This window comes from Struthio camelus, unplaced genomic scaffold (assembly GCF_040807025.1).
Source record: "Struthio camelus isolate bStrCam1 unplaced genomic scaffold, bStrCam1.hap1 HAP1_SCAFFOLD_95, whole genome shotgun sequence".
In the NCBI taxonomy this organism is placed as follows: domain Eukaryota; kingdom Metazoa; phylum Chordata; class Aves; order Struthioniformes; family Struthionidae; genus Struthio; species Struthio camelus.
In genome coordinates, this window is record NW_027182761.1 from 132186 (window position 1) to 146347 (window position 14162).

Genomic DNA, 14162 nt, shown 5'->3' on the forward strand with positions numbered 1-14162 from the left:
CTCTGTTGCGTGCATCTTGGCAGTTGGCCGGCAAAATGCCCTTCCTCCTCTGCAGCCATGTCCTTCCCACACATCCCTCCCACTTTGGACTCCCATGGCCGGGGCTCTTCCCAGGTGCCTCTGGCCATGCTGCGCCCTTCCCGCTCTTTGGCCACACAGCTCGTGAGCAGGCTTGCAGGGGCCTGCGGTCGCCCTGCATGCGGACAGGCAGACAGGGCTCTTACCTGGCCAGCAAAGTGATGCCTTGGTGGTGGCTCTCTGCGCAGACAAGCATGTCCCATCCGCCCTTCCTCTGCAGGACGCCAACCTGATCCCCATAGCCTGCCCAGTGCAGCAGGGCTTGCAGGGCCTGCAGAGCGGACCTGCAGGCAGAGCAAGGCACCGGTCATGCACAAAGCCCTGCTCCTGGCTCCGGAGCAGGGGGAGAGATGGGGGACTCAGAAGCCGCACCTGGCGCGGCTGCTTATGGGGCTGCATTTGTCCTCCTCGACACCTGGCTCGAAGAAGGCCTCGGCGTCCTGCAGCGCAGCCTCCGTGGCAAACGAGATTTGGAAGAGCAGAGCCACGCAGAGCATGGGGAACAAGGCCTTCCCCTGCTGCAAGGTGGGCTGCAGGAGGATCTCGCGCAGGGCCCTGGTTGCCTGCAGAAACACCCACGAGACGGCTGTCACTGCGGACATCTGCCAGGGGCACCGCTCGAGGAGCCCTTGCGGGGAGGCAGAGCGCGGCTCCGGCACTGTGGGCAGCCAAGGCAAAGGCAGATGGGCGGGGTGGAGGGTGGGGGCGGGGCACGCGCAGGCTGCCTGGTCTGGGGCAAGTGGCAGCGGGTCTCTGGGCCCTGCCCAGGGCACTAGGAGCCTTTGTGGCTGAGAGCGAGGGTGGTGCCAGCACAGCTCAGGGATGCGGCAGGCTGTCCTGGGCTGCCTAACCCAAGCCTTGTACGTTGCTCAGGCCACAACTGCCTCTGCCCCGCTCTGCCCCAGCCGCAGGCCCTGCCCCAGCCGCAGGCCCTGCTGCTGCTCTGGCTTTCCAGCCTGCTCAGTGAAGCAGGCGGATGCAGGAAGAGGGAGGAGAGGCAGCCTGCGGGCAGGGGCAGGCTGCGTGCGTGTGCACTGAAGGGCCCAAGCAGCGCTGGGCAGTCATGTGTGGCTCACACAGCAGATGCAAGACGCTGGACAGGGCCCCACTGGCCGTGTGGCAGGGGCACTGTGTGTGGGGGGCCCAGGGGAGGGCATGGGTTGGGGGTGGACTGGGAGGGTGGCCAGGGAGGGTGGCGGGCACCCGGCCTCTTGCCCCAGAGAGGGGAGCGCAGCCCTGGGGGGGAGCGACGTCTTATGCAGGAACTCACAGCCAGGGGCACGACGTGAGGTTCGTCGCTGACAAAGCAGACGCGCCTGCCCTGGCCCCTTCCCTGCAGCACAAAGAGCAGCTCCAGCAGGACCTTCTCGGCCGTCGCGGGCTGGGAGACCATCTCTCGCCACATGTCCGCGGCAACACTGCGGGCCCCGAGCGCTCGGTCAGTGGGGCCCCCCGAGCCGTAGCACTGGGGCCTGGGCTGTCCGTCAGCCCTGCCCTGCCCGCTCCCCCTCTCCAGGAGCCCAAAGAGCCCTGGGCGGGCAGGCAGGAGATGGTTGAGCCCACCGCCCTGTGTGCACGGTGGGAGCACAGCAGCTGGTCTGCCCCTCAGGGTGTCCTGCAACTCTGCCTGGCTTCAGCAGCCGCAGGCTCTCGGGGCCCTTCTGCCCAGGTGCTATTAGCCCTCAAGGCTGGCGGCCCCGTACCTGTCGCAAGGCACAGAGGCTGCCAGCAGGCTCCTCACTGCCTTGTCAGGGTAGAGGCAGGTCAGCTGGAGAAGGGTGCCAAGCAGGACGTGCCGGGCCCACTGATCGCTGATGTGCAGCAGGTTCTCATAGATGCAGCTCACGACGCGGGACACCTGGAGGGGGTATGGCTGAGAGCGGGGCTGCTGCAGGATGGCCGCAGTTTCTTCCGCTGCCTTGGCTGTCTGTTTCCCTTCCCATCCCGCTTGGCTGCACTCCAATGGAGTCAGAGCCAGGCAGCCCTGGATTTGCGGAGGAACAACCCCCACCCGCCGCCCAGAGCCCAGAGCCCGGAGGCCAGGGCACGCCAGCCGCAGCATGCTTACGTGCTGCAGCCGGGAGGCAGAGTGTCTCATGGCCAGAGCCAGCATGCGGGCAGCCGCCGTGGTGTCGTAGGCGCTGGAGTCTCTCATGCCCTCGATGGCCGTGAGGAGGACCTCGGTCATCTCGGAGGGGGAGAGGTATTTCCCAAAGATCTGGGGGAGGAAGGAGGGGAGGGAAGACACAGTGCCCTGAGCGCCGCCCCGGGGCTGCTTGCTTGCGGCGGGAGAAGAGCTCTGCAGAGCGAGACGTGGGGCAGAGCTGGGAGAGTGGCAGCAAGAGAGCGGGGAGCAGGGGCCCTGCCAGGCTGGCCGATGGCCTCGGGGACGATGTGGCCAGAGGGCCTTTGCGGTGAGGCAGATAGTGGGAGTCCCGGTGCCCCTGTGCTGGCCCTGCTGTGCCCTGAGAGGAGCCTCTTGCCTGCCCAGGCACAGTGGGAGCCCCCTGCGTGGGGCCTGTGAGGCTCTTGCAGCCAGCCACACTGATCACTGGCTGCTGGGCTCTGACCAAGCCCTCTGCCTGCCCGGGGCCATGTGGCCCAGCAAGGGAGGAGCTCCTTACCATGGTGGCGTCGCTGGCGCTCTTGGACCAGGAGAGCCAGAAGGTCTCGGCTTCCCAGTCCCCCTGGAGCCGAGGATGCTCTGCACTGTCCTCTGAAGGCTTCCCACCTGGGCAGGAGGGAAAACACAGCAGCGCAGTCAGTGGGGAAGATGGAGAGAATGCGATGGCAGCCTGAAGGCATCAGGCAGAAACCTGGCTGCCAGAGGAAAAGGCAGCCCTTTGCCTGTGGCCCGGGCTGAGGCAGCACGGCGGCTTACCTGTGCCCATGTCTCAGGGGTTTCTGCTCCTTCCTCTGGCTGAGGAGAGCAGCCGAGGTGACGGGGAGGGGGGGAGGGGATCTCGCCTGCCCTTGCTGGCGTGTGGGTGTGTGGCAGGGCCCAGCCCGCTCTGGCTTCTCTTACTCTCTCGCTGCAGGAGGAAGCTGCCGAGGTGGCAAAGAGCGTCGGCAGCCCCACGCCTGGTGTCCTCGTCCTCATCGTTGCAGCACAGTCTGAGACGTGCCACCAGCTGCCCCAGCATCTGGAAATGCTCCGTCCCCAAGGCAGCAGGGCTGGCGCACGCTCCTCCGCTGGGGCCGCAGCCCTGGGGAGGGAGGAAGGGCTGGTAGCAGGGCTGACGGGAGCCACTGGTGCCAAAGCCCTGAACCCAGGCATGGGCCCCGTGCTGGTGCCCGAGGGAGCCAGAGCGCAGGAGGCGTCTGCCCAAGCCAGAGCGCAGGAGGCGTCTGCCCAGCCCTGCTCCAACTGCTGCCAATTAGCTGCAGCGCTGCGGGTCCCAGCCTGCCCACCCCTGCACCCTGCCAGCTCTTCTGCCCAGGCGAGGGGCAACGGCCCCTGCTGCCGAGCAGCCCCGACCCAGCAGCCAGCAGCCGTGGCACGGCCAGGAGCAGGCAGCCTCCCTGCACAGCCCTTGGAAGGCAATGGGACTTAATGTAGGCGGAGGAGTAAAAGACAACTGTCGCCAGGAAGGGCAGCCTCCCGGGCAGCCCCCGTGGTCCTCCCCTCCTCTCCTCTGCTGCTTCTGCTGCCTTGCCTTGCTCCGCAGCCCACAGCCTGGGCTCCTCTGCTCCAGCACCCAGCACCTAGCCCCCTTCTCAGCTCCTCTGCCTTCTCTCCTGGCCGCCGCAGCCCACCTCTGCCACTAACCAGCTCCAGGGGCCCCTCACCTCCCAGAGCGACGAGCTGGCCAGGAGTTTGCTTAGCTGCGCAACCTGGCCCACGGCCCTCTCCCGCTCAGCTGCCCGCTGAGACGCTGTGAAAGGCAGCAGGACCTGGCAGGAGAAAAGCTGCTGGTCAGCCCGCCAACGTGACAGCTGCTCCCACAGTGGCAGCTCTGCCCAGCGCCTGGCAGGCTTTGCAGTGGCCGTCAAGGCAGCCTGTCAAGTGGCGCAAAGCCCCAAACAGGGCTCCTGCCCCAAGGGTCCCCGGCTGGCTGTGCCTGCCCAGGGACGCAGCTGCATCCCATGCCCATGGCAGCCTCTGCTCCTTGGCCTGCCCTCCTCCAAAAACCACCCCATGGCCCCTGGGCAGGAGCACAGGGCTCTGGGGCAGCCAGCCGCTGGGGCCTGCAGTGAGGGCTCCGGATCTGGGCCGTTGGGAAGCCCAAATTACAAAGCTCCAGGCCTGGGCCCCCCTTGCAGGCCAGGCGGGGCCCTGCGCTGCTCTGCCCTGCTCAGATCTGGGGAGGACGCAGCAGGCCAGGGAGGCGCTGGAGCAGCAGTGCCGCCCGCCAGGTGCTGGGGGCCTGGCAAGGAGAGTCCAAGTCCTGCCTCTGCTTTGGCGCCAAGGGAGGTTTGGGGGGTGGCTGGCAGGCAGGGGCCGTGGGCAAGGCTCTGCCTGTGCATTGCACGAGGCTGGAGACATGGACTCTGAGAGCAGCCAGCAGACCCTGGGCTCCGCAAAGAGCGCGGGGGAGACCCCCTCTGCTCTCCGAGAGAGGCTGCCTGCCTGCAGCGTGCCTGGTGCTCTCCGTGGCTGGTGTGCATTCGAGGCGTCCCTTCCCCTCGGGGCGAGGGGCAGCCCCGCGAGAGCCCCGCTCTTTGCCGGTGCCGCACCTGCAAGATGCGCTGCAGCTCCAGCAGGCTCCCTGCGTGGGCACTGAATACCAGCTCCTGCAGCATGCTGTGCAGAGCCTCCAGAACCTGCAATGAGGACAGAGGCTGTGGCAGTGCTCCAGCAGTGCCTCCGACCCACAGGACACTGCCTTGATCGCCTCCTGCCGGGGCTGCCAGGGACACCGCGCTGCCCTGCAGCACCCAGGCAGAGGCCTCGAGGCAGGAGAGGGGCCGCAGGTGGAGCAGCCCGTGGCCACTGCCCCAGGCCCAACACTGGGGCAGGCCAAGAAGGGCTGAGGGAGGGAAAACAAAGACAAGGATCTTGCCCTGCCTTGCCTGGCACGGCCACCTCTCAGCACAGGGCAAGCTGCGACAAGCACGCAAGCATCAGCGGCTCTCCAGAGCTCCGCCAGGCAGCACTTACCTGGGCATAGAGAAGAGCCTCCGTGCTCTCCATGTCCTCCCTTGGAGGGAAGGAGAAGATGCTGGAGACGCAGGCGTGGAGGAGGCTGTTGGTGTGGCTGTCCTCCAGCACTGGCCTCACTTTGCTGCCGGGAGAGAGGAGCACCCATTGGACACAGGGCTGGCAGCACAGCCCTGCTGCCCCAGCAATGGGGAGGCATCTGTTGCGGAGGGCGAGTTCAGAGCGGCCCTGGGAGCGGTGGGGGAGCCCTGTGGGCAGCCTCCTCCTCCTGCAGGGACACTGGCCCAGGGAGAGAGACCAGTGCTGGCCAGGGGAGAAGCATGCCCTCTCCTCCTGCTGCCTCCCGCTTGCGGGGGGAAAAGGCTGCAACACCCTGCGGAGCCCCAGGGACCGCTCCCTCTGCCTTCCTGTCTGCCCCGGGGTTGGGCCCAGAGCAGGGCAGAGCAGAGGCCCAGCACATAGCACCATCGCACTCCGCCCAGCGTGGGGCATGCCTTCGAGCCAGGCCCAGCGCGGTTGGCACTGAGCTAGGGGGAAGTTGGGGCTAAGCCAAGGCATGGGGCAGGTACCTCATGGCGGTGATGGCGAGCAGGGCTTGCTGCCGCACTGCTATGCCCTGCGCGTCGCGGGGCTCCTCTTCCAACAGCACCTGGGCAGCACAACCAGCATGGCCCATGGCCACTGCCAGCACCCAGCCAGGGGTCTGCTGGGTGGCCAGAGCCCCTGGGCCCCCATCCCACCACTGGCACCCAGCGCAGCCCCTCGCTGCAGAGCTCCCAGCTCACAGGGCATCCCAGCGGCCCCCAAATCCCTCCGCAGGAGAGCTCTGTGTCCACAAGGGCCTGCCCCAGCCCTCTGCGTGCCCAGGGGCCCCAGCCCTGCTCTCACTGGGCTCTCAGGGCCGTGCTGCTCTTGCCCCCTCCTACCGACGGCCTCACCTTGATCTCCTCTGCCAGGGCAGCTTTGCTGCACAGGTCGGACCCGTCTCCCCCCAGGGCCTCGGTGCCCGCACCTTTGCAGAGGCTACAGATGGAGGCCAGAAACTGCAGCTTCTGGGCCTCTTCCTGAAGGCAAGGGACGAGAGAGCCAAGCGGGGAGCGTGAGAGGGGTGAGGCATGGCCTGCAGGGCCAGAGCAGTGGAGGGGGGCCGTGAGGTGGTGGGCGTTGGTGGGGAGCAGCTGTGCACAGCCAGCAGCCCTGCAGCAGCTGCAGAGCAGGCAGCAGCCACGGAGGGACCCGGCCAGGAGATGCCCGGCGGGGCCCAGCTGGCAATATCTGCAGGTACCTTCTCGGTGGCCCTGAGAAAGGCCTGGATGTGCTGCCAGGCTTCCTGCTCCTCTTGCTGCCAAGTCAGGTCGCTGGCGGCAGAGAAACCTGGCTCTGATAAACACAGAGAGTAGGGAGAGCTGCTGGAGCTGGGAGCAGGCATTAGAGAGCGGGGGAAGAGCTGTGGCCGCTGCCCCGCCCCGGGCCTGCTCCCACGTTCCCAGCAAGGCCCGGGTCGGGGGCTGGCACGGGGCCTTGCTGCCCCATTTGCCCCGTTCTTGTCAGGGCCAGGAGGTGGCCAGCACACGGGGTGCGATGCTGGAGCCCAGCGAGGGAGGGCAAAGCCGCGGGCGGCTGTGCTGAGATGAGCAAGTGGCTGGCAGCCAGGCAGGACAGGCCCCAGGCCCCAGGCCCCAGGCCCCAGGCCCCAGCACGGCTGGCCCTTGCTGCCTGAGCTGCCTCTGCCAGCCTGTCCCTGGGAGCAGGAGCTGGAGGCCCCTCTGCTCCACTCGCTCCCTGGCCATGCTGTGCCGGGGCTGGCTCCGGAGGCCAGCGCCGGGCGCCCCATGGCTCCAGGTGCCTGGGAAGGCCAGCTCCAGCGTGCCGGGGAGACGGGCACCCGGTGCGGAGCCCGGTGCGCTCAGAGCCGCCAGCTCTGCCAGCCCAGTGGGCTCCACTCACCCAGCCCCTGTGCCTGGGGCTCTCTGAGGCGGTCCAGCTGGTGCTGAGAGCTGCCCCAGCCAGGGGCTTGGGGCTGCTCCCAGGCCACCCTGGGGGTGCTGGGCGGTCTCCTCGCCATCCTGTGGGGAGGAGGAAAGATACTGTGAGGTGGGCATGCGGGAGCCTGCGGTTTGGCCTGGCCCCATGGCAACGCTGCCGGCGTGGGGAGGCCGCAGGGCTGCGGGAGCCAGCAGCGGGTCATGGGGGGAAAGCCATGGGCCACGGTGTTTCCAGAAGCAGTAAGTGCCCGGGAAAAGGGGGCTGGCTGCAGCCTGGAAAGACGGCCAACATCCAACTGGACTTGGCAGCAGATGGCACTGGAGAAGTCGGAGCGTGTGGCTGCGATGTCCCCAAGCGACAACCTTGGCTCTGACCAAGGGCCCGCGGCAGCCGAGGGCTCGCCTTGTGCCACGGCCCCAGCAGAGCCGCACAGCCCCGTCCCTCTCACCTGGCTCAGGAGCCGAGGAGGCGGCAGGAAAGAGCAGAGCTCCTCACGGCTGCCTGGAGGCGGCAGGGAAAGACTTGGCCTGAGCTCGGGGTGCTCCTCAGCGAGATCCTGCTGCTCAGGCCCTAGGCCTGTTCCCGTCCCCCGGGACAATGAGGGGCTGAGGCTGTGCCCGCACCTGGCAGCGTGTCACAATGGGCCCTGCCCGGGGGCTGGTGCCAGGAAGGGCAGCTGGCCCCTGGGAGGGGCCCGCGGGGATCGCCCACTGAGGGGAACACCTCATTATCCCCACCTCCCAACAGGAATCAATGGGCTTCACAGCAACCACATGTTCTCCAAGGCAGAGAAGAAAAGCACAGCAAGAAAACCCCTGGGAGGCCAGAGCAAAGCCGGCCCTCCACACATGGGCTCCCAAAGAGGGAGGGTGGTTAGCACGGTTGTGAGCTGCGACATGCTGCTCTCCCACGTTCTCGCTCGGGGCCTTTATTAGAGAGGAGGTAAGCCTAGAACAGCGAGGGGAAGATGCAGGCTGAGTGACACAGGACGTGTGGAGAGAAAAGGGCCAAATCATCCTGGAGGCAGACGATCCTCCCTTCCTTGAGCGTCCCCGTCCTCCTCCGTGTCGCCTCTGGGCTCTGAGGGATGGCAAGTGAGGGCAGAAGGGATGGCAAGTTACCAGCAGCAAGCGGGCTGGGTGTCCCTCAGAGCAAAGAGGCAGCGACCTCTCAGGGCCAGGGTCACGGCCTTGTGCCGAGGGCTTTCCACTGCTGGAAAGCAGGAAGTATCTGTGGTCCTCTGCCCAGCCTGCAGGATCTCTGCAGCCACCACAAGCGTTGCTGTTGTCTTTGCTCGGTCATACGGGTGTAGTCTCACCAACAGCCACAGAGGTGGCCCTCCTCACCTCACCAAGGTGAGGTAGCCCAGCAGCTACAGCAGGAGCACCTGCAGCCCTGCCTGAGCTCTGAGCGCTACAAAAGCGGCTCTGTTCGCCAGGCTCCCCGTTTCCCAGCAGGTGCTTGGAGTGCAGCTCCTCCCGCAGCCACAGAAGCCAAGGAGCCCAGGCCACAGCTCTTGCAAACAGCCAGCACGCGCTCCCAAAAGTCAGCCAGAAAGAGCCCCGCTCTCTCTCCTCCCTTTCTCCAAGCTCCCGCTCCAGGCTTCTGGCGATCTTTTCAGCCCAGCGTGTTCAGCTTCTCTTTTCCCCTGCACACCTGAGCTGCGTGTTTCCTCCCAGAGCTGCGAGCGCAGCCGGGCAGGCAACCTTGCCAGGCACTTCAGTCCTAGCCCAGTTTGCGGGCACCCAAAAGCGGCAGGCATCTCCGCCACTCCAGACAAGTGTAGCCTGTGCACTGCAGTGCGCTGAGCAGCAGGCCACAAAGGTTGCCAGCAGCACGCACAGCGCCCGCAAAGGGGCAAACCTGAGTGACCCGGCCTTGGTAGCAGAACCCAAATGTGGAGCAAATGAGCTCCTGTGTGGCTCCCTCGTGGCGACCCGCACAGGCCCTCCATCCCACACCCACAGCTAGGGGCCAGCAGAGCAGCAGCAGCAGAGCAGCTGCGCGGCTTCTGGGCCACTGGTGGAAATGAGCTGGGAGGGATGTGGCAGGTCCTTGCGCATCGTCGCGCATGGCAGGGTGCCCAAGGGGGCGTGCAGCCAAGGCGGGCAGGAGCTGGGCCCCTTCCGGCAAGCGGGGCCACAAGCGACACCACCGGAGTGACGCAGGCACGCGTCACCTGCCTGCGCTGGACCCCTCTGGCACTCGAGCCGAGCCTGCCAACCACACCGACGTGTTCCTGCCCCGGAAGTCCTGGGCCAGTCATGCGAGCATTCAGAACAAGCCTCCGTGGGGGAACGGGCATGGCATGAACGGGGAAATGACGAGGCAGCAATGCAGGAAACAAAAACACAGGCCGTCTCATTAGCGGGGATGTTCTGCATTGGAGATGAGCTTGTCAGGGGACGGCCACCTCTGCAAAGCGGGCCTCTGCGCCTGAGGCAGTGCAGGACCAGGAGAAAAGGCAGCCCGAGTCCTCCCTCTCTCACCCACTTCTCCCGCAGCCTCCTCCTTGGCAAGCAGGCGAGTCTGAAGCCCTTTTGCCTCCAAGGGAAGGTCTTGCTCAGAGAGCAGCTGGGGCTTGGCTGAGGTGGCTTGTGGGTTAGAGGCTAGGCAGGAGCCTTCTTGGGCCTGCTTGCTCTTTGCAGGCCCTTGGCAGCACGAGGCAAAGGCGGCCGTGTGCCTGTGCCCTGCACGGCCTCCAGCTCCCGGCCCGCCAGGCGCCTTGGCTCCCTCATGGCAGGGTGCCGGGCTGCTCCTCACACAACCCCCTGCTCTGCTTCCTCCCTGCCCTCCCTCCCAGGTGCCCCTCCAGCCACCAGGCATGTCCTGCTACGACCAGTGCCTGCCACGCCGGCCCTGTGGCCCCACTCCGCTGGCCAACAGCTGCCACGAGCCCTGGCTCACGCAGTGCCAGAACTCCACCGCTGTCATCCAGCCCTCTGCCGTGGTGCTGAGCCTGCCCGGCCCATCCTCAGCTCCTGCCCGCAAAACACCGTCGTGGCATCCTCCACCTCCACTGCTCTTGGCAGCATCCTCAGCTGCCACGGAGTCCCCATCACCTCCGCGTGCTGTGACCTCTCCAGCATCTCTAGGCGCTACTGTGGCACAACGTGCCCCCCCTGCTAAGGCCGCTGCCAACACGCCCGGATAAGCCACCCCTCCTACCCAACCCCGCCCCGGCCCCCAGCCCCCGGCCCCCGGCCCCCACCGCAACTCAGACCACCAAAGCGGACGCACAACGCAGCTTCGGGCCGTTGCTGGCAGAACAACCTGACCAGCCTTGCCTCCTCCTGCAACGGCTGGCTGGAAAGGGCCAGCCTGGGCTCCCTGAAAACATGGCCAATGCCCAGCTTGCCCTTCTTCCACTCTTTTCCTTCTCCCCCTTGCCTGTGTTGCCTTCTGCTGCCCTGGGCCCTGCTCTGCACCCCCGCAAAGCCTGGCTGGGGGCAACTTCTGGCTGCTCTTCTGCTGAGAGGCAGGCCACTGGCACCCTGCGGCAACCCTAGTGTGGTCCCGCTGAGAGGGGGCAGCCTCTCAGCTGCCCTCAGCTGCCAGTGATCCGTGGCAATTTCTTGTTACACCTCTAGCCTCAGCTGAAGGGAGAGATTACAGCGCTTGCGCTCCCCAAGCATCCATGCTCTGCTGGCTGCAGAGGAGCAACTCCTGAGGCAACGCTGGGCTCAGGTGAGCGCTCAGGCACGCGAGGCCCCCCCCCCCGTGGACCAGGCAAGAGTGCCTTCACGAGCCTCCTGCCCATGTTTCAGGGCACAGCCCCCTTCTGCAGCCTCATCCCGCCCAGCGTCATCGCTCCGGGCACTGGCCACCTTCTTGCCATGCCCAGAGACCAAGGCCTCACCTCTTCCCCCACCGACACCTGCAGCCCTGGCACTGGCAGGAGTTGCCTGGCCCCAAGCAGCTGCAGCTCCTCACGCTGCCCACGTGCCCCAGCAGCTCCCTCTCTCTCTACTTGTCCCCCGGGGCAGTCCCAGGGCCTGAGCACCAGTACTGCCCTGGGAACACATGCTGGCACAAGGCAGTCACCACCCCAAACATAGGGCACACGCTGCAGTCTCCCCACCTGGCACCACGCAGCCCCGGGGAGCCCTGAGGCCTGCTGAGAGGCAGAAAAACCCAAAGCACATCTACGATGCCTGGAAGTCTTTCCCAGAGGAGCCTGTCCTTCACCTCATCGCACAGCACGGCCTGCACCCTTACCCCATGGGGCAGCAGAAGGTGGCCTGCGCACGCCGGCTGGTGCAGGGGTATTGGACAGGCAGCTCTGCCGGCACCGACGATGCAGGGCCGGGTGGCACAGAGCTGCTGGGGCACATCCTGGGCCTTTGCATGGCCCATTTCTCTCGCTTGCCTTTGTCGCGCCAAAAGAAAAGACACCTGCACTCATGGGGGAAAAGGGCTGCTCTTTGCTGGGAGCACAACTACGAGGTGAACTTGTAGCACGAGGCCAGCGAGGGGAGGTGCCAGAGGGCGAGCAGTTATGCTGCAGGCAGGGGCAGGTGCCAGGAATGCCCCCGGCTGCCTGGCACACTCAGGTGTCTTCGGCGTGCAGAGCACGGAGCATTTGGGAGCGTTCTTGGAGCTGTGCTAAAACAGAGTCGTCTCCCGGGGGAGGCCTCCACCTCTCCCACAGTCTCCGCAGCCTGCAGCATAGCGGCTGGCATCGGCCTCCTGACGGCTCCCGTGTTTGCACGGCATCCAGGATCAGGACGGTCTGAGCAGCCAGGCAGCGGATCGAGGGCCTGCCATCCTCTAGCACCTCTTGGAGGACTGAGACAGACAGAAACAGAGCAGACATCAAGGCCAGGGAGCTGCAGAGAGCCCCAGCCTGCCCTGCCCTGCCCACAGGGCTGCCCCCACCCCTGCTCTTGTTTGGGCCAAGCGGGAGCAGGGGCATCCGCTGGAAATCACTGCTCACAAAGGCCCAAACTCCCCCACAGTACCCCACAATGTCTGCCTTCCACGCGGGGAGACAGAGCGCTCCTCGCCTGAGGCAGGCCAGGCAAGGCGAGCACAGCTCCCAGCTCTTTCCTCACCCCGCTCCAGCCCCGCATGACCCAGCGCTGCCCTCACTCACAAGTGCGGATGGCGGCGACTTTCTCTGCGCTCCTGTTCCTCATGTGCTGCGCGGCGAGCCCTAGGCACACACGGCCCATCACACCTCGTGGCCCCAGCAGCACAGCTCCCATCCAGCCCTGCCACTCTGGCCACGCGCCCTCCTCCCCTTGGGCAGGGCTGGGCCCGCCGTGGTCCCTGAGGCGCAGCACCCATGCAGGGCCTGGGGGGCTGAATGAGGCTCCCACCAGCCCCCAACATCGCCAGCCCTGCCTCGGCGGCCATCACTCCCAGCGCGACCAAGGAACTCTGGGACAGAGAGGGGTCCCGCGCGTTGTGGCTCACCTATGAACCTCACGGCCAACTCCCGCAAGGCCGCCTGCGGGCTCTCCAGGTACGGCAGGCTCTGGCAGAGGTACTTTTCTGCCCTGCTCCTGTCCTGCCCCAGCTGGAGAGAGCACAAGGCCACACGGTTGAGGCAGACCCTCGCCGGGCAGCCCAGCCGCTGCCTCCTGCCAGGGCCAGCCTCCCCCTTCCTCCCCTCCCAGGACACTCAGCGCCCCCTGACAGGAGCCGTGGGATGCTAAGCTTCAGGGGCAGCAGAGGGCAAAGGGTGGCCTGGCGGCGCTGAGAACCTCCGCACCCTGCTGCCAAGGCCCAGCCAGGCCTGGAGCCCCCGCAGCATCCTGGGGCTCCGTGCGGGCAAAGGGCACCGCTCCCGCGCCCCTCTGGGCCTGGGGGTCGGCGGAAAGGGAGCGTGCGTGCAGCTCCAGCCTGCGGGCTTGGGAGGTGGGGCTGCAGCAGTGCGGGAAGGGCACAGGCACCCCACGCATGGGCCTCTGGCCTCCTCCAGCTGGCTCCCAGGGGCTCTGCGGTTGTCCTTACCAGGCACTCGCCAATCCTCCAGGTCTGCAGCGTCTGCGTCAGGTACCAGAGCTGGTTCCACCTGAGGAACTGTGCTGCTCCCAGGAGGGTTTCCTGCGAGGCCTGCAGAGGAGCAGTGCTGAGGGGAGACATGGCCTGCGGCGGGCCAGGGGAACCAGTGCCCTGCCTCCCCTGCCTGTGCCCGCAGAGCTGTCCCTGGCCCCTGACAGCCTGCGCTCTCTCTGCCTCAGCAGGCAGAGGTGGCCATGGGCACCAGCACGCGGGGCAGCAGAGACAGCAGCTCACCCACAGGCTGCCACTGTCACCCTCCCTGCATCCCTGGGCAGGGCAGAAATGCACACCTGAGCCACACTGGGGGCCTGGTCACTCAGGTGGAAGAAGAGCAGGAGAAGGCTCCTCTGCACATGCTTCTTCAGGCACCGCTTGTATTTGCCCACCACAGTCTCCATGAGGGCTTTGAAGAGGCGCAGGGCATGCTTGCGCACCCGGCTGGACTCCTGGTGGGAGGCAGGCAGGGGGAAGGGCAGGACCTCATTCCCCCAGGAGCTGGGGGGGGGCTGCAGCCAGGTCACACGGGCCCCAGCACCAGGCAAGGCAGCACAGCGCATTGCCAGCCCGTGCCGCGGCCCCGCAGTGCGGAGCTTCTCTAAGCCTGGTCGCGCTCACACCAGGCAGCAGCCAGCTAGGCAGGAGAGCAGCTACCGCAGGCCATGCAGGGAGGAGGAGGCAAGGCTGCCCTGCGCATCCGCTCCTGGCCACTGAGGCCCTGCGGCAGGCTTTGCCGGCACGGCTCGGCAAGCGGCAAGCGGCAAGCGGCAAGCGGCAAGCGGCAAGCGGCAAGCGGCAGGCACCGGCTGAGCGGGCACCGGCTGGGCTCTCAGAGCAAGCGTTGGCCTGTGCCTGCTGTGTGCAGGGGTTGGGCTGAGCACACAGCAGCCAGGTCCCAGGGTGGGGACCCTGACCTCCCCAGGGGCTCAACTGGCAAGGGAGAAGCTGTGGGGCGGTGGAGGCCAGCAGACAGCCCCCGGGGAGCACCGAG